Source organism: Hippopotamus amphibius, chromosome 3 (genome assembly GCF_030028045.1).
Source record: "Hippopotamus amphibius kiboko isolate mHipAmp2 chromosome 3, mHipAmp2.hap2, whole genome shotgun sequence".
NCBI lineage: Eukaryota > Metazoa > Chordata > Mammalia > Artiodactyla > Hippopotamidae > Hippopotamus > Hippopotamus amphibius.
In genome coordinates this window covers 168442944-168461437 of record NC_080188.1, presented here as the reverse complement: position 1 = coordinate 168461437, position 18494 = coordinate 168442944, and the positions used below count along the sequence as shown (strand labels likewise).

The 18494-nt window shown below is 43.1% G+C and overlaps 1 long non-coding RNA gene across 2 annotated transcripts in view; it reads right to left on the bottom strand.

Annotated features, from left to right (window-relative positions):
• Positions 1–493: 493 nt before the first annotated feature.
• LOC130849233 (uncharacterized) overlaps positions 494–18494 on the bottom strand; it is a 52775-nt gene continuing 34774 nt past the window's right edge. The window contains exons 3-5 of one of the 2 annotated variants that reach the window (XR_009052704.1): positions 18239–18321; positions 1160–1280; positions 494–1011 (exon numbers count right to left, since the gene is read on the bottom strand). This is a non-coding gene — a long non-coding RNA (uncharacterized LOC130849233). Of the gene's footprint in view, positions 1012–1159; positions 1281–14779; positions 14889–18238; positions 18322–18494 lie in introns of those variants that run through there. The other variant, XR_009052705.1, reaches the window with a different exon arrangement.

The following is an 18494-nucleotide window of genomic DNA, read 5'->3' as shown; positions in this document are numbered from 1 at the left end:
GAGTCTCACCCTTACCTCCCAGGACCCCTCTTCTATAATCCAACCAGACTGCACCCTAAGCTCACCTTACTCCACGGGTGGTTCTTCACCCCTTAGCACAATTCTTCCTTTCCTTTGCTTCTCTAAATGCTAACTGTGTTTGAGGTCTGGCTCACATTTCTCCTGTGCCTTGACACCATTCCAGCCACCCAGTCCCCAGCCCTCAGTGACGTCACCCTGCCCTTTATCCACCTGTACTTCACTTGCAGTGTTTACTGTCTGGACGCTCGTACATTCGTCAGTCACAGACAGCTTAGGATGGCTCTGAGCTAGTTATCTCAGACTGTTACCTAACCTTTGACGCTTTGCGTATCATCCTCCCAGCTGAATTATTCTCTCTTGGAGAGCTTGCATCTTGGATATCCTGCACCACCTCGCACAGGACCTAAGCCATAGTAGGTAGTCGATAATTTGTAAAATGAATGACAGTACAGACAACCTTGTGATGCACAACTATGTTTCCTAATTTATTCTACCTGAGGGGGTAAAGGAAGGGGCTACATTTAATGAAGGTTTGTCATGTGTGCTTGTTTGGCACTTTCTGAACATCTTATTTAAACTTTACATCAGCCTGAGAGGTAAAAATATTATCTTCAGTTTATACATTATGAAAATAAGGATCAACGATGTGAGAGAATTTGTTCAATGTCAGTCACTGATAATGAGCTAGAGTTGAGAGGCAAACTTTGGTGTGCCTGACTTAGAATACCATGCTCTTTCAGTGGTCCTGCACTGCCGCCCACCTGAACATCCATGGGAAGGTTGCTGAGTTTCTTCCTGTGGATCTCAGATGCCCTACCCATGATTTTCTTCATCACTCCATGCATCCTGTCTCCTTTCAGGCTATTTCCCAAGCGTTGCTTTTCCTGGAACCCATTGCTTGCTTTCATGTTTCCATGCAACTCCCTTAGCCTGGAAAATGTCCTTCCATCTTTTCTACCTGTGAAATCTTGCTTCTCCTTGAAGGTCCACCTGAAATGAATATTGTCTCCATGAAGTTTTCTGTAATCCTGCATGATAATAAAGTTAAATGCCCTTATGTCTGAGTCCCTGCAACCCACTGCCCCTTCCACACTTTAGGACTCACTTTATTCTACTTCAAATTCCAATCAGTGTTTACCTTCCTGCTTCTTCTCCAAGGCTGTAACCCAATGGCAGGGAATGCATCCTCTTCATCTCTGTAACTGGAGTCTTGCATGACAGCAGCCCAGTGTCCCAAGAGTCTTTGATGGTAAAGGTTGCTGATGGTATAGAGCATAGATTCAGTAGCGTCACACACACCTTCAGTGATTCTGCCCAGGTAATGAGCCATTGGATACAAATCAGAGCCAAAAATAAGAAGCTTGAAGCAGATTTCCCACATCTGTCCTCAGCTCTCAACCTTTAGGGGTTTCACCTTGAGGCTATCTAGTCCCCAGTGTTCAGTGACTCAAGAATGGTTCTACCTCCCTTCTTAATCTGGTCTAAGGTCCAACTTGTTTCCAAGATAGTTAATGCCACAGGGAGAAGTTGTCGTTAACAGTTTCCCCTGTGTTTTAAAGTACAATGGAGGGGCTTCCCTGACCATCCAGTGGTTAAGACTGTGCTTCCACTTCAGGAGGCATGAGTTCGATCCCTAGGTGTGGAACTAAGATCCCACATTCCATGTGGCAAAAAGTAAAATAAAGTGCTATGGAAAAGAAATGGGTGGATATATCCTTTTTAACCTCACCTTTAGGAATAAGGTGTAATCTCTAGGTTTGAAAAACAAACGAATGAATGAATGAATGAATAATGATGAACATGCGAGACCCTAATTTAAATGAAGATTTGTGACATTTGTTTGATCTTCCTTATAGAGTCGCAGCCCCTCCCTGTGGTTCTAGAACACATTCCATCTAAAGATGGAGATTAAGTTTCCTCCTGAAGGTTAGGCAGCCATAAAGGGAAGGTAGTTAGGGAGCCAACCCAGTGAATATGACCAGCAAGGTATCCGAAGCCCAGAAATCTGTATACAGCCTCTGACTCCATATGACTCAGCCTAGGACCACCTGGGTAATCCAAACAACAAAGGTCTTTGGAAACAATCACTAGGGTAGGGGTTTGGGGAACACATTTTCTGTGGTATGCTATCCCTTGAAGGCACAGCTTAAAAGTTTTAATTCTGTGTTCCTAGTTTCTAGCACAAAGCATACAACATAATTACACAATACATACTTGTAAATGGATACCATCCTTGCTTTTCTTTCTCTCCTTTTATCCTCCAACTTTCTCTTTTTCCTCCTTTCCCATCTCCTTCCTGTCCATTAGGACCCTCTGAGGCCCTAATAACTGGAAATAATTAAGGCCTTAATCACCTCCCCTTTCTCTACCTTACCCTAACCTCCAGGTAATACATGAGTGTTCTTAAGAAATATTAAATGCTGGGTTCTCTTGTTTTTTGGATGCCCAAGCATGATACTTGGCTTCTTGATGATCAAGCCCTGCTCCTATTCCTTCATCGTTACTCTCATTTTTTCTCTCACTTCTTTCCAACCTCCAGTGGTGTCAAATGCTTCATAGACCAGCTGCTGACCCTCCAAGCTGAGAAACTTGGCCCTCAGAACCGTTCCTTGGGAACTCTCACTTGCTGCTTGTGTCAGGTTTCTTGCAGACAGGTTCACAGCTGCTGTTGGCCATAATTCCAATCTATAGCCCCATTCTCCTGCCCTGTACTAGCCCCCCCCCCCAATCCAAAATATTATCAAGAGCTGTGCCTTAGGGGACCGGACACATAGGCTGTGCTGGTGGCCTTTTGGGCTGTGCTGGCCACCATCTGCACAGAAAGGGTGCTTCTGTTCTGGAGTGTGTGCCAGATGAAGGGCAACCCAGGGAAGCAGGAAGATAATCCATGATGTGGAGAATGTCAGCACTCCCAGGAAAACAGAAAAAAACATCCTTGTCTGATCCAGTTTTATTTTGGCAGAGTTCATGCTGAATCATTTTGCTTGCTTGAGCATCAAAACATACACCCAATTTAGTTTTGAGCCCTGATCCCAGCATACTCCATTGCAGATGAAGTTCTGTGGTCAAGGGCTGGGGCCTTCAAGAGGGGGCATGAGCAACTCTAAACAATCCCCAGGGGACTTCCCTGGTGGCACAGTGGTTAAGAATCTGCTTGCCAATGCAGGGGACACAGGTTCAAGCCCTGGTCCGGGAGGATCCCACATGCCATGGAGCAACTAAGCCCACGAGCCACAACTATTAAGCCCACGTGCCACAACTACTGAAGCCCATGCACCTAGAGCCTGTGCTCCACAACAAGAGAAGCCACCGTATTGAGAAGCCTGCACACCGCAATGAAAAGTAGCCCCAACTCACTGCAACTAGAGAAAGCCCACGTGCAGCAGTGAAGACCCAACACAGCCAATAAATAAATAAATAAATTTATTAAAAAAAAAAAAACAAAATCCCCGTGTGCTTACCTCCCACCTCCCCGGCTTCCACCCCACCCAAAGCCCACAAATCCCATCTGCAGAGTCTGCCCCCGGCCCTCGTAGTGAAGAGTATTTGATCCACCTGACTTCTTGATAAACTTTCAGACAGAAGTGTGTGTGTGTAGTGTTGAGTGGGGATGTTAATGTTGTCAATAATAATTGAAAACAAATTCCTGCATATGAACATTGTCTAGTCTTGAGAGGCAAATACCTTTTCATTAAATGTCAGTCATTGCTTTAGAAGAATTTTTAACGGGGAAATACTCAAAAAAGAATGCCAATAGGAAAAAAAAAAAACAGCAGGCTTTCACAGGGTAGATACCATATGTTATAGGTAGAGATAGAGACAAAGATGTGCATTGAGCAAAGAGTAGAAGGAAATAGATGAAAATGTTGGGAGACGTTTTCCCATCGTTGTGAATTATGGGTGATTTTGCTTCTTTCTTTTCTGTAAGTTTCTGTGCTGTCTGAATTTTTTTTACTGTGAGCGAATGTGACTCAGTAATGGAGGATGGGACAAATACATTTTTAAATCTGTTCCTCAAATGTAGATCGCCTTGCCTTGACCCCGTCCCATCAAGAAACCTCGCTGAAAGCTGAGTGACCTGAGCACAAAGGCTTCAGATCTTCCTAGCTCACGGCGCAGCCCTCCTTCCTGTTGTCCAGCACAGCATCCGGCAAAGGCTATTACCCTTATCTGAGGGCAGAGGGTGAGTTGAAAAACCAAGCAAAAGAGGTAGTTCAGGCACATAGGTCTGTAGGAACCAAGCTCAGATGTAGACCCAGAGGTCACCAATGGCTCCATAGCTGTGCCCCAACCCCTAGTGCACACCCAGAGCTTGCTCCAAAAACATTCATTAGCAAAATGGGAAAGGATGAGGCGGGGTCAGGAGTAGGAGGGGAATGAGGCAAAGGAGCCAAGCAGGGGATTTCTAATAAAGAATTGAAATTGCCCTGTTCAGGAGCTGGCAGATTTCCAAGGACCTCCAAGGGTGGGAAGAGAAGGCCTGCGAGAAAACCAGGGACAGGAGGCAAGGTTCACATCAGCTCAGGCACACCCCTCCTCCCCTTCTGGCTCCATCCCCCTCTACTCAGGGTCAGATCTCTTAAATTCCCTTTTGTGCTTCTTTTATCTCTCTCACCCAAACTCTAGCTCCCACCCCCACCCCCAACTTAACTCCATCACCACCTGCCATTCTGAGCTTGTTTCTCCAGGGCCTGTGGCTCCTGCTGTGGGGGTGACAGTCACACCCAGTTTGCGCAGAGGGAAGTAGCTTGTGAGGTCAGTGAGGAAGTGGTGGGTGCGGCTGGGTGGGGAAATGAAAAACAGCTTGGAGTAGACTTTTCAGAAGTGTGGAGAGGGCAGCTGAGGGCACTCAGCTCCACGCCACCCCCACCCCTGTTACACTGTGTGGCCCACCCTTGAGCTGCGCTCAGTGTTGGATTCCAAGTGGGTGGGTGTCCAAGGAAGAGAAACTATGGAAGCAGAGGGCAGGAAGGAGCAGGCACTGCTGGGTGATGCCCACTTTTGCACTCACCCGGCAGGGCCCACTGGAAGCAGTGGCAGTAGGCTGACATCTGTTGTTTAGGTACTGGTGCCAAACAGATTGCTTGACAGTAGTTTAACGTGCACACCTAAGATGGGGTGTGTGTGTGTGTGTGTGTGTGTGTGTGTGTGTGTGTGTGTGGAGGGGGGTTAGTGGAGGGTGGGGGGGGGGCAATGAGGGGAGGGTCCCTCTGGAGAGTGGGATGATTTCTGCATTCCTCCAAACTTCTGGGAGAAAGAACTAGATAACACGTTCAGAAAAGTCATTAAGTCTTGGGGGATTCGGAGTCAATCCTCCCACAGTCATCTTTGTCCCCAGTTTTTTCTTTTGGAAACCTGACCTCTTTCTGATAAAAAAAATATCTGTGTTCTTGAAAAACATAAGTCATTACATATGGCTTCCATGGCACTGATACTTTGCCACAGGAGGCAGTCTGATGCAGTGATCAGAACATGTACCCCAGAACCAGACAGACCTTCAAAAGCCTGGCTCTGACAATTACAGGCTGGGTGACCAGTGTGAGCACCTGTCAAGTAGGGATGATTCTAGTTCCTCTTCACAGGGTTGCTGTAAGAAATAAATGAGAGAGCATATGAAGCGCAGAGCCCGGCACTTGGTGAGGCTACTGTGGTGCTGTGATAAAGTCAGCACTCTCCACATGGCTTTGCTTGCAATAAAGCTACTCCAGGTAATGTAGTAATGGACTAAACACAGAGCAGCGGCAGCAAACTGTGGGCCACATCCTGCCTGATGCCTGCTTTCGTATGGCCTGAGAGCTAAGAATGGTTTTTTCATGTTTAAGTGGTTGGATTAAAAATCAAAAGAAGAAGAATAGTTTATAACACGTGAAAGGTATATGAAATTCACATTACAGTGTCCATGAGTAAAGTTTTTCTGTAACACAATCTTTTGTTGTGTATCTTCTATAGCTGCTTTTGCAAAGGATCCACAAAGCTTAAAAGACAAAAAACGTTGGTCAGCTGTGCATTAGAGGATCAGTCATCCAATTCCAGCCGTGCTTCCCACCTCCCAACTAGAGATAATACCTTCCCCTCTGTCACCACAAAAATGCCCACCAGCATCCACACACACCATTTGGCTCATTCACCATGCTGTGGTTAACACCAGCTGGCCTGCACATTGGAAAGTGTAAGGCAGGACTTAGCAATAAAGCATTACTGTTATTTTCTAAGCAAGCACTTGGGGTGGTGCAATCCCAGTCACCCCCACTGAAAAGACCCAATGTGTTCTTTGTTCTCCCAGCCCTTGATCTTTCACTCTTATTACTATTTCTCAGGCCTGCTGTGTCCATTAGCACCCGCTCAGCTCGGAAAATATGAGTTGGGCTTTGTCTGTACCTTTAAACAGTTTTGGAAAGAGGTCAGAAGCAAAAAAGGAAAGAAGCATTAAAACTTATACATTATGGAGTGCTTACTAGAGGCCAGGCACTTTGAGGATTATAGGGGTGAATAAGGAAAGATCCCTAAGAGAGGAAGAGAGAGACAATAAGGCACATAGTTATAAAACAATGCAATAGCTACTATAATAGAGGCATGTACAAAATACTGAGGGAGCAAAGAAAGTGATTTAGTCTGTTGGGATACTGAAGAAGAAAAGTCACAGGGAGGTGACAGCTTTGAAAAGTGGAGAAGAGTTTGTTAGGTATGAAGAAAGGGTGACGTCGTGAAGGTATAGAAGAACAGCAAGGGCAAAAGCAGAGGCAGGGCACCAAGGCCGTGTGCAAACAGAGAGGGTGACCCATGGGAAATAAGCCAGCACAGAGTGTGGGTGACGCTATGTACCATAGGCAGGGGGTAGGTAACACTTTATTCCAGACGGGTAGCCTTCAGAGACTTCATAGACTTAAAAGAGGGGAGCGAGATCATTAGATGTGTGCTTTAAAAATGATTATTGGTAGCAACAGGGAGGGATGCACCGGCATAGAGAAATCCTGGGTTAAAAACAACTCATGAGTTGTTAATCAACTATACTCCAACATCAAATTAAAAGTTTAAAGAAAACAAAAAACAGGTCATGAGTGGTGGAGCAGTGTGGCAGGAAGAGAGATCTTGGCTATAGAGGTAACAGGACTCCATGACATATTGAGCTCTTAGGCGAGGGAGAGAAAAGAGTTGAAGAACGAATCCCGGGATTCTGGAGTGGTACCTAGACAGATATTAGTGCCATTAACTGAAACAGAAGATGCTGGAGTCCTGCTTGGGTTGCTGGTGATCCTTGGGGGTAATTAACTTGTGGAAGATGGCACGATCGTAGGTCATCCAGGTGAAGAAATCCAGTAGGCAATCATTGACACTCTAAGTCGAGAGCCCAGGAGATGCAGGGGCTAGAAATATGTGTTTAAGAATCATCAGCCTATGATGTATGAAAGTAGAGGATATTATTCAGCAAATATGAAAAGACAAAAATTACAGTTAGAACCCTGGGGAGCACTAGCATTTAATGGGGTGCAAAGCTAGAGAAACCAGTTAGAGATGGGAAAATAAAAGGAGAACCTGGAATGAGGAGCATCACCAAAGCCATGGAGAAGAGAACTTTGAAAGTTTCTCCTGCACAGGAGAGGAAGGTCAACAGAATGAAAATGCAAAGAGCAAAAATTCTTCAAGTAATGGATTGATCCCCACAAGGCCCATTTGGTATTCTGTGAAACACTAAGTGTCACCAAGGAGAATTATAAAAATCAATCCGTCTGTTTCCAGAACTCAGTGCTCAGGATTGGTGATTTGAAAAGCAGAGGTATTTTTCAGGACAGATAGTTGGTTTTTCACAAGCACCAAAAAGAAGCTGCTGAGTTTGCAGAAAAGATAGTCATTGATGAGCTGCACAGGAGCAGTTTCTGTAAAGTAGCAGGAATAGAAAGCAACTTCCTACGGGTGCAAGGGTCAGTGGATCTGAAGAAGTTGGGGCAAGGAGCATAGATTGGACTTTCAAGAAGTGATATTCTATAACTCTTTTTTCCTTTCAAAAAACAATTGTCTGTCTTGGAAAACCCCTCTGCTTTCCAATTCACTAATCCTGGGCACTGTGTTCTGGAAATAGACCAGGTGACTTTTACAACTCTCCTAGGTGACATTTATCCTTTCACAGAATTCCAAGTGGGCCTTATGGAAGCCCAGTATTTGAGGGATTTTTGTTTTTGCCTCAGAAGTATTTCTGGATAAAATCAATGAAAAGGATTAAAAAGTCTTGCTGTGAGGGTAAGCCCTACAAGGACAGGTTCCTCTATAAAGGACTCTGCCGTGAGTCCACGCAAGAAGTCAGCTCTCCTTTCTCCCCAGTTTGTGGCGTGGTATTGATGCCAGTAAAGAAGGAAAAGGGGGCCAGCTCTGCTCTTAAGCTTCATTTCTAACCCAAGGTCCCTTTTTCACTTTAGTCTGAGACCAACAAAAAGCAGAGAATACAGGGTGGTAAGAGACCCTGGAGATATGCTATCTAGTTCCAGCTGTACTTCTTATCCACAGATCCTACCAAAAGGAGAGAGTTGTCCCTTTTCTAGTTTGATATTCTTAAAATATAAATATGGTTAATGTATTTGCTTAAAACCTGGAGTGGGTTCACTTTGCCCTAAGATAAAGTCCCATATTTTAAATAGGGCAAACAGGGCCCTCCACATCTAATGACTCCCAAATAACTCCTCAAATTCTCCTTTCCAACTCATTAGGCTTTTTTTTCTTCCAAAGCATGCTGCTCTGTGTTCTTGTAACTTTGGAACATGCTAACCCTCTGCTCACACAACCTCTACTGTCCCACTCTATTTAGCAACCTTAAACTCATCTCAGCTATGTGTCAGGTGCTTCACGAAACTCTTTGCAATCCCTGAGGCTAGGTTAGACCTCCTAGATCAGATAATATGTCCCTGTCCTAGCACTTCCATGCCTGTGCTTGCTTAAGGTCAGTCTCTCCTAGAAGATTATGCACCCATCAGGGCAGAGAACTGGTCTGACTTTTCACTACTGTGACCCTAGTACTAGGCACAAAAAAGTGAATGGTGTGCTCTTTTGTTCATTCATTCATTCATTTATTCATTGAACATGTTGTAAGTAGCAGATCACATAATATATGGAAAGGCTCTTTGAAAAGTATAATGCAAGATCCGAGTATTTGGAATGTTATGCAGAAAAATGCAAAGTCAGTTTAAGTTCAGTCAACACTTCTGAGAAGAAACTCAAAATATTCTACGTAGTATAACCTTTATAATCAGAGGACGATGCTATTGTTATTATACATACTTCAAACAAGTCTTTATATCTTCTTGCTTTTATAATCAAAGGTTAATATTATTATTATTATACGTGATCTCAGACAATTCATTATATCTTACTGCCAGAGGGATGTTAGAGGTCCTCCAGCTCTACTCCTTGTATTTTCTAGTGCTATATCCAATATAAATATCCGAGCCCTTATAGATTCCTGCCGACAATATCTGAATGAATCTGTCAGTAAGTATTACAACTGAATAAACTGTATTCTTCAACACACAAAAATAATCAAAGTAATATTCTTTCAACTTCTTTTGTCAATGAATGGTAAAAATCACAACTCAAATATTTTATTAACTAACATTTTTTCTTAACTTTTTACATTGAGGCAAAATGCCCAAATCTTTGAGTGACACTGGATCAATATTTACAAACATATACAACCTTAAAGCTGCCACCCAGATCAAGCAAGAACATACTATGTGCACCCAAAGGCCTCCCTCTGCCCCTTTCTAATCAACTCCCACCCTCACCCCCACCAAAGATAACCAATATCCTGATTTCTTTCACCACAGATTAGGTTTTCCTGTTCTTGAACTTTATATAAATGCAATCATACAGTTGTCCTCTTTTATGTCTATCTGTGTTTGCTTTGTACTAATTTACTGTGTCAATTTACCCACCTACCAGTAGAGCATGAGAGTTCCAGCTGCTTCATGTCCTAACACTTGATATTGTACTTTTTTGTTTTATATATAAATATATATAAAACATTTATTTAGTTTTATATATATAAAACTTTTTTGGTTTATAAATATATATAAAAATATATATTGGGGGGTTTATATATATATATAAATATATATATATTTTTTAAGCAATTCTGATATAGAGATACCACCTTACAGTTTTCATTTGTATTTCCCTGGTGAATAATAATGTCAAGCATCTTTTCACATGCTTATTAGCCATCTGGACATTCTCTTTTATAATATAGCTTCTAGAAGAAGACATATAATATTGTCATGACCTTGGGATGGGCAAAGACTTCTCAAAAAAAACAAAATAAGACTATCCATAGAGGGAAAGAGTGATAATGTAGACTCCCTTAAAATTAAAATACTCTATTCCTCAAAGGATACCATTAAAAGAATGAAAAAGCAAGACATGAGTGAGAAAAGATAGTTGCAATCATAGCCAGAATTCTTAAAGAACTCTTGAAAATCAGTAAGAAAAAAGCCAGACAACTCAATGAATAAGTGAGCAAAAGACTTTAATTAAACCTTTATTGTGAAATATTACAAACATTAAAATGTTTTGACTGTACTTTTTTCTTTTGTGTAATTATGGTCCATAGTAAAGACCTTTCAGTGCAACTTCATTATTTTGTATCTTTTCGCGATCTTTTACATAAATAAAATCACAAATCAGAATTTAAACAATTCTTTTGTGCATAGTTTGTCCTATATTGGTTTTGAAACTTTGGTCACAATGATTACTTTATCCAGTCCATCTCCCCACCCACCCAAAGCCTTTATCTGATGAATGAGCTCCCTATTTTCAGGACTTCCAAATGCTCAACAAAAACATGGAAAAGAATGGTTGCCCCTCTGCCTTACAGGATCAGGTTCAGATAAAGCTCAGGTTCAGATAAAGCTCTCCAAACCTCCAGGCCCTTAGGGAACGTGTACAACCTCATCTTTTTTCATCTCTCCTGGGACTGCCTTAGAAAGTTGGATCTTTCCCCCAAGCTGCATATAAACTCCTCTTTTCCCCTTACCACCACCACTACCACCACCACCACATTCTTTGAAAGTCTTCGAAGTGCCAGGAATGGACAGAGAAGACAGTAAAAGCAGGAAGGGATCTCTGCAGGGAAGGAGGTGGACCAGTGGGAAAGACTAGAGTAGGCGCCAAAGCTCTCTTATCTGCAAAAATAACATCTTGCAGTTCCTTGGGGGCTGGACCAAGCCCAGGGTTAAGAAATCTCTATAAGTAAATGCAAATATCTTTTTCCCCCCGTTTTCTTCTCATCTTAATCAATTTTTAAAAGAAAAAAATATATTGAATTGAGAACCTGAAGTGGCAAAGCTAACATTGAAAACAGGAAGATATAAAACTCAAATATCTACTGAACAATTACCAGATGCCAGGCAGTATCTAGATATTAAATAAATCATTGCCCTTAAGGCACTTAGAGTCTAGAATGGATGAGCAATAATAACAGCTAGAATAACAGTGACATTTATTTAGTGCTTACACTATACAAAGAATTTTAATATATGTTTTGATGTGTAATATATATTGAATATAAAAATATATGCTAATATGTGATATATATTTAACATATGTTGTAATACATTTTCATGTTCTAAATGTCTTGAATCTTCAGAGTACATTTGTGAGAAATGACATTTTCAGCCCCTTTTATAGAGGAGTAAATTGAGGTATCAAGAACTTAAATAACTTGTGTAAGGTCAAGTGGTTAGGAAGAAGCCAGGCTAGGAGTTGAACCTAACACAATTAGAAGGCAATAATAACAAGCTCATAAATAATAAAGTATATATAAAGTATGTTGGGGGCACCAAAGAGGGGCCTTCAGACCAGCCGGGGGAAGTCAGGCAAAGCTTCCTGTAGGAGATGATATGTGTACCATCCTGAAGGGTAGGTGTGGGATTAGGAAGGCAGGTGAGGGAAAAGCATTCCAGGCATAATTACAACACCTAGGAAGATGCAGAAGTGTGGGACAGCAGACATGCGGTGTGACTGAGTCATTAGTGGAAGACAGTTAAAGGGGGTGGGCAGAACCCTCACCAGGAAGGGTTTGTGTGTCAGCAAAGGCAATGAGAATCCACAGGAGGATTTTAAGTAGGAATGAATGAGGTCAAATTTGGTTGGTGTTGAAGATGATTGCTGAGAGTGAGAGTTGTGGTAAGGAAACAGGTTAGGAAAGCATGGGAAGCCAAGGGAAAGAACTATTATAGAAGTAAGAATCTGTTGACTTTCTTCAGAACTGTACACCACCCAGGGACATGGACTTCTTAGAGCAAGCAAGACCAGCCCACCACCGGCTGTGGCTAGGGCAGCTTCATCCTAGTTCCTGACCCTGCGAACAGGCAAAGAGACGATCTCCCATCCTTTCCTCAGCCCACCATATCCAGGCTCCTTCACCCTGAACTACATTATAAGCTCCATGAGGTAAGGACATTTTAGCATCATACACATGGAACGGGATATATGACAAAGGACCTAGGCTTTGGAGTCAAAGAATCCTGGGTGTGAATTTCAGCTAAATCATAACAGATATGTAGCCTCTTGGCTTCCTTGCTGTAGTGTGTGAATAATAACATAGAACAAATTAAGCACTAGTGGTCTTGTAGGTAAAGTGTGCTTTGTTAATTTTAGCCTTTATAGTTCTTATTATTATACAGATCTCTATGATTTGGCCCTTACCTACTACTCCAAATATCCTCTTGCCTTGTACTTTACATTCCCATCAATATCGCACTGCTCAGGTGTTATCAGATATGCTATTTAGTTTCACATACTCATGCCTTTTACATGCTATTCTCAATGCTTAAAAATACGATACCTCTCTTGCCTGTCATGGGAATTCCATTTCCATTTGCCTTTCAAAACCCATCTCGGGTGTCATCTCCTCAAGGAAGCCTTTCTTCATATTCCATCTCCCAGTTAGTCACTCTACTGTGCTTTCTCTGTGTCTTGCATCTTTTTTTCTTCTTTCTTTCTTTTTTGGCTGCATCTCGTGGCATGCAGGATCTTAGTTCCCTGACCAAAGATTAGTTCCCTGACCAGGGATTGAACTGTGCCCCCTGCAGTGGAAGTGCTCAGTCTTAACCACTGGACCTCCAGAGAAGTCCCTGTGTCTTGCATCTTAAATGTGCTTCTATTTTTGCACTTATCCCTCTGGTGATGTCTTACATTATACTTCTCTGATTGTTTACCTGTCTCCAAGTGCCCAGTCCCTTGTGGGCAGGGGTTATGTCTTATTTATGTCTGTATCCTTTAGCCCAGGGCCCAGTGTCTAGGATCTAGTAAGGAAAGGATCAACCTATTGAATGAATGATATGACAGGGAGCATAAGTCTAGATAGCGTACAGGTCTTTGGTAATGCCCGTCCCCAAGATAAGGATAACAGGAGAATAACTGGCTTAGGGGTTAAGTTCATCCAGTGAAGTTCTAGCAGGCAGTTTATAACATGTAACTACAAGTGAGGCGAGCAGTAAGGGCCTGATACAGTTTTGAGAGCCCTCTCCCTGTCTATATGGGTAGCTGAAGCTATGGTTGTGGTTATTGATGCCCAAAAGCTATGATTAGAGTGGGAAAGGAGAAGGCCAAGGACTCCTGAGGACTCCTTTGCATTTCAAAAGTCAGCCAAAGGAGGTGAAAGAGATTAAAAGATGAGCAGCTGGAAACGAAGGAGCAGAACTAAAGAAAAGAGGTTTCCCAAAAAACCAAAGGAAGACAGAATTTCAAGAGATGTCAGTACTCCACAGCAAGTGGATATGGATTTGGCAGAATGGAAGTCACTGGGAAATTTAGTGGAAACAATTTCAGCAAATATCAGAGGGATGGAGTGGTTGGGAGTGCAGATTTCTAGGGAGAAGGGATGATAGAGGAAGTGGAGGATCCACCCACCTGATCATTCAGTCGAAGCACTTTCTTACCTGCTTAAAGATCTTAAGGAAATTATTTGTGGTTTCTCAAAGGACAGGCAACAACTCTAGAAGTCCAACTCATAGTGCTAGCAAAGGTCTAACACACAGTAGGCACTCAATATTTGTGAAATGAATGAATTAATAAGTGGAACTGAAAAAAAGTAAGGGCAAAGTCTTAGTCTAACTCCACCTGGCCTGGGGGCTCTTTCAGCTTTTTTGTTTCCAGAACAAGGCAGTTCCTAGCTCTATCTCATTCCTTCCCAGCCTCTCCCACCCTTTACCCTGTCAGGGTAGGGCGTCTGGCTTCAAAACTTTTTTAACTTTCCATACTTCGGTAAATTTGTTGCATGGAATTGTGACCCAGGCTTTCCAGGATTAATCAGATAAACCCAGCTAATTAGTTAGCTAAGAGTTTTTACTTCTCCCTAACATGAAGTCTGAATCCCCTTTTGTCTCCAGAAGCTCTTAAAAGGAGAGCTGGGAAAAAATCAGTAGGGCTTTTCCCATCCCCACAGTTATTTGCCTTCCCCCACTCCACTTTGACTCTCCAAATTCTGCAACTGCTCCCACCATAAAAGCAAGAAGATGTATTTTTGAGGTGGGCCGATAAATGAGGAGACTTCTCTGCCAGCCCCTTGGCTTACATAACAGGGAAGGGCTGCCACCAGATCTGGGTGAGACCAGGTTCCAGTGACCTTCTGCCTTGTTAACTTGATTTATTGCATGTGTCAAGATGATCCTGGGAAAATTGCTTGTGTTACCTCCAAGGGCTAAGGGAAGATCTCTGGGATGCTGAAACTGCTCACCCCACCCAGCTACCATCCTGGGTTACCATGTTGCTCCCTAATCCCAGTTTGTCTTCCTTGGCTTGCTGCTAGGGCCTCAATGGCTCAGAGGATTTCTTCTGTTGATGGTGTTGTTGTTGGTATTGAGCTTTGTTTTGTCTTTCTCCTAATTTGGAACAGATGGACAGAGGAAATGAAAAACATTTGACTTATCTTTGGTAAATTTCAAAGAGAGAGTGGGAGCAAATAAACAACCATTAAGTAAACAAGTATTTAATGCACATTTTGGTGATCTAGATTAGTCCTGGCCAACAGAAGTATAATGTGAGTCATGAATGCTATTAAAACTTTTTAGTAGCCATGTTAAAAAGATAAAAAATAGCGATGTTAATTTTTATGTTTTATTTAACCTAGTATATCCAAAATATTATCATTTCAACATGTAACCAGTATATATTTATCAGTATGACATTTTCATACTAAATCTTCAAAATCTGACATGTATTTTATACTTCAAGCACATCTCCATTCAGACTAGCCATATCTCAAGTTCCCAGTAGCCACACCTGGGTCTAGTGGCACAGATCTAGATAGAAATCTCTCTTGCTGTCATACAGGTGGGAAAGCTAGAAAATAAATAAGTAAAGAGCTTAATAAAGAAGATGATTTTAGGTTATGAGAACTGCTAGAGGTGAAATACTGGTGATTAGATAGCCACTGAGGGGTAGGGATGGGGAGTATTGCTACTTTAGGTGAAGAAGTCATCATGGGCCTCTCACGGGAAGCATTTGAGTGGGGATCTGCAAGGTAAGAATGGACCAGCCAGGTGAAGAAGTGGGCAGGAGCATTCCAGGCAGAGAGCAATGTCAGAGCAAAGGCCCCAGGGCATCAAATGCTTGGCTAGTAATGCTTTCGGTGTGGCTAGAGAGCAATGTCAATGGCGGAGGGTGGAGTGAGAGGACTTTGAAGAGGTGAGCAGAACCCCAGAGTACATGGGGCTTGTAGGCTTTGGAGGAGAGCTGGATGTAATTCTAACTGAGACGGGGTTTAATCAGGGAAGTAATATGATCTAATTTGCACTTATAAGTGATTTCTCTATCATCTGCATGGAGAATTAATTAGAAGTTAGCAGAGAGATGTACAAAAACTAGTTGGAGGAGGTAATCTGGTTGACTAGGTGAGAGAGGCTCGCCTAGGATGATGGCAGATGGGGTAAACAGAAGTGACCGCAGGACAAGCTTTGAAGGTGGGACTGCCAGACTTGCTAATAGACTGGTTATGAGGGGTGAGTAGGAGAGAAGAATCAAGAATGTCGCCTATGACTTTGTCTTGAACACATGGCTTCCTTCCCCTTCTCATCCCCTTCCCAACAGCTCGAGCCTCTGTAACCTACATCCCCAGAATTTCCCATCTCCTAAGACTTTAGCCAGAAAAGTAGCTTTCCTGGATTTTGAACAGGAATTTGTCTCCAGAGCTTCAAGCATATGCATCCCTCCTCTCTGTTGGCTTCTGTTCATGCACCCCTGAAATCTTCAAGGAATTCCCATGCTCCTATGCCAAGACTACACTCTTTTTTTTTATTTGGACTGAGTGGAGTGTGTCTAGTGCTGGGGCCAGTGATGTGCTGAGAAGGCGGCCCCATTCAAATCACTGAGTATTGAGCAGGTGAACCAGCCTAAACTGGCTTGTGAATTTGTCCTACCGATTGGAGAAAGGGTAGAAATTTCTTCTAGGGGTGAGTGTCAGACAACAATGCATTCAAAATAAGAGGTCAGAGGGAATTCCCTGGTGGTCCAGTGGTTAGGTTGCGATGCTTTCACTGCCGGGGCCCTGGTTCAGTCCCTGGTCGGGGAACTAAGATCGCACAAACCGAGCCAAGTGGCCAAAACAGAAAACAAATACAAACAAATGAAAAAAGGTCAGAAAGGCAAGCCTGTGTGCACCCTGCTGAAGAACAGCTGTAATAACAAAAGGTGCTGGTCTAGTTTAAGACATAAATACCCTCAGGAATGAATTTCCTAACAGCACTTCCTTATTTACTCCAGGCAAATGCTGAGCCTTAGTACACTTGGTAAGGAATTCATTAAAGCATTTCATGTCACGGCTTGAAAACTGAGGCTTTGGCTGTGTATGTGTGGGGTCAAGGGAATGAGGGGTGTTTACAGTGAGCTGGGATAAGAGGCAGAACATACAAAAAGAGGATGAACTGAATGATGGCAAATGCCTGAGCCCTACCCTTGTTCCCTGCCGCCTGGAACGGGACGAGGCTAGTAGGAGGCGTGCCACGTAGCAGCTACACCCAAATCGAACTCATAGCATTTTTGCTGCCCAGAAATACGTACCCCCAACAGATGGCATTTCCCAGGAGAACTGAATCGGAGGCATAATGGGCCTGAGCTTAAATCCTGGAACTGACTGAGTCACAATAGGTATGAAAAAAGAGTCCCTGTTCAGTTTATCTTTCAGGCTCTCTCCCTGGCCCCACAACACACACACACACTTAGTCCAGGAACCAGTGCTGTGTGGACTTAACAGATGGGATGACATGGTGCCTAATTATTTCATTGTGCCACGACACCTTCTCAGCAATGGTCATAAATCCTGGGCCTGGCTCTCCAGAAATAGCCAATAGCTCCCTGGGAAGGAAGCCTGACTTTCTCTTCAGTTGAGGCCCATTTCCTTTTCTGACTCTTTCCCAAGCTTTTGCTGAGGGACTGGGGAGGATGATATTGTCTAAGAGAGACTCCCAAAAGTTAACTCATTTCTAAGGCTAATAATACCATGACCTGAAGCGCATCCCCAGAGAGACTCTCAGGAAAAGGGAATGTCACTTCCCTACTAGATATGGACAGGAGGGAGACATGGAGTAGAGGATGGAGGTGGGAAGAAGGGTAATGGAACAGAGAAGCCATCCGCGGAGTTCAAACTAATTCCGACTCCCTTTGGACACCCGACAGGACTTCAGATGCTGACCTGGTAACTTTCATTGTACATCATCATTAACCTTTCATTATTCACCCTCCAGAATGATATCCAAAACCTTCCCCAACTTCTTTTTTTTTTTTTTTTAAATTTCATTTATTTGTGTTTTCAAAGTGTAACAACAGCGCACTCCAGTTTCATTGGCAGAGTCTGTTTTTCTTTAAATCGGAACTGGCCTTTCAGTTGGTAGTATGACACTTTCCCTGGCACTAGTAAGGACTGAACATTCTAATCAACTGACCCCTCTCTCCCCACCCCCCACAGCATTCTGCTAATATTGTGTGCACATGCGTGTATAATCTGAGCGAGGCCCTGGGATCTAATCTAGTGCCTGGAGATCAGAGACCCAGAAATCAGGTGTCCTAGAGCCAGATTGCGGCTTTGCCATTGAGTTGTAACACTTTCAGCAGGTCACTTCTTCTTTCTACTGCCAACCCCCAAAGCTGAATTTAGGAAAACACCAATTCAAAAAGAGCAACAATTCTATGAGTTTTTTCAGGATTGGAAATGGAGGCGGGGGTGGGGTGAACTCACCTGCATTTTTTTTTCTTCTTTTTGGCCACACAGCACTGCGCAGCATGAGGAACTTCTCCAACCAGGGATCAAACCCGTGCCCCCTGCAGTGGAAGAGCAGAGTCTTAACCACTGGACCACCAGGGAAGTCCACCTCACTTGCATTTTTCAACAATAGAGGTGCAGACATGAACAATCCACTCAGCAGTGCACAAAAACCTGACCTGAGATAAAATTCTGAACAATATCCTCATTAGGAGAGCCCACAAATTTTAGA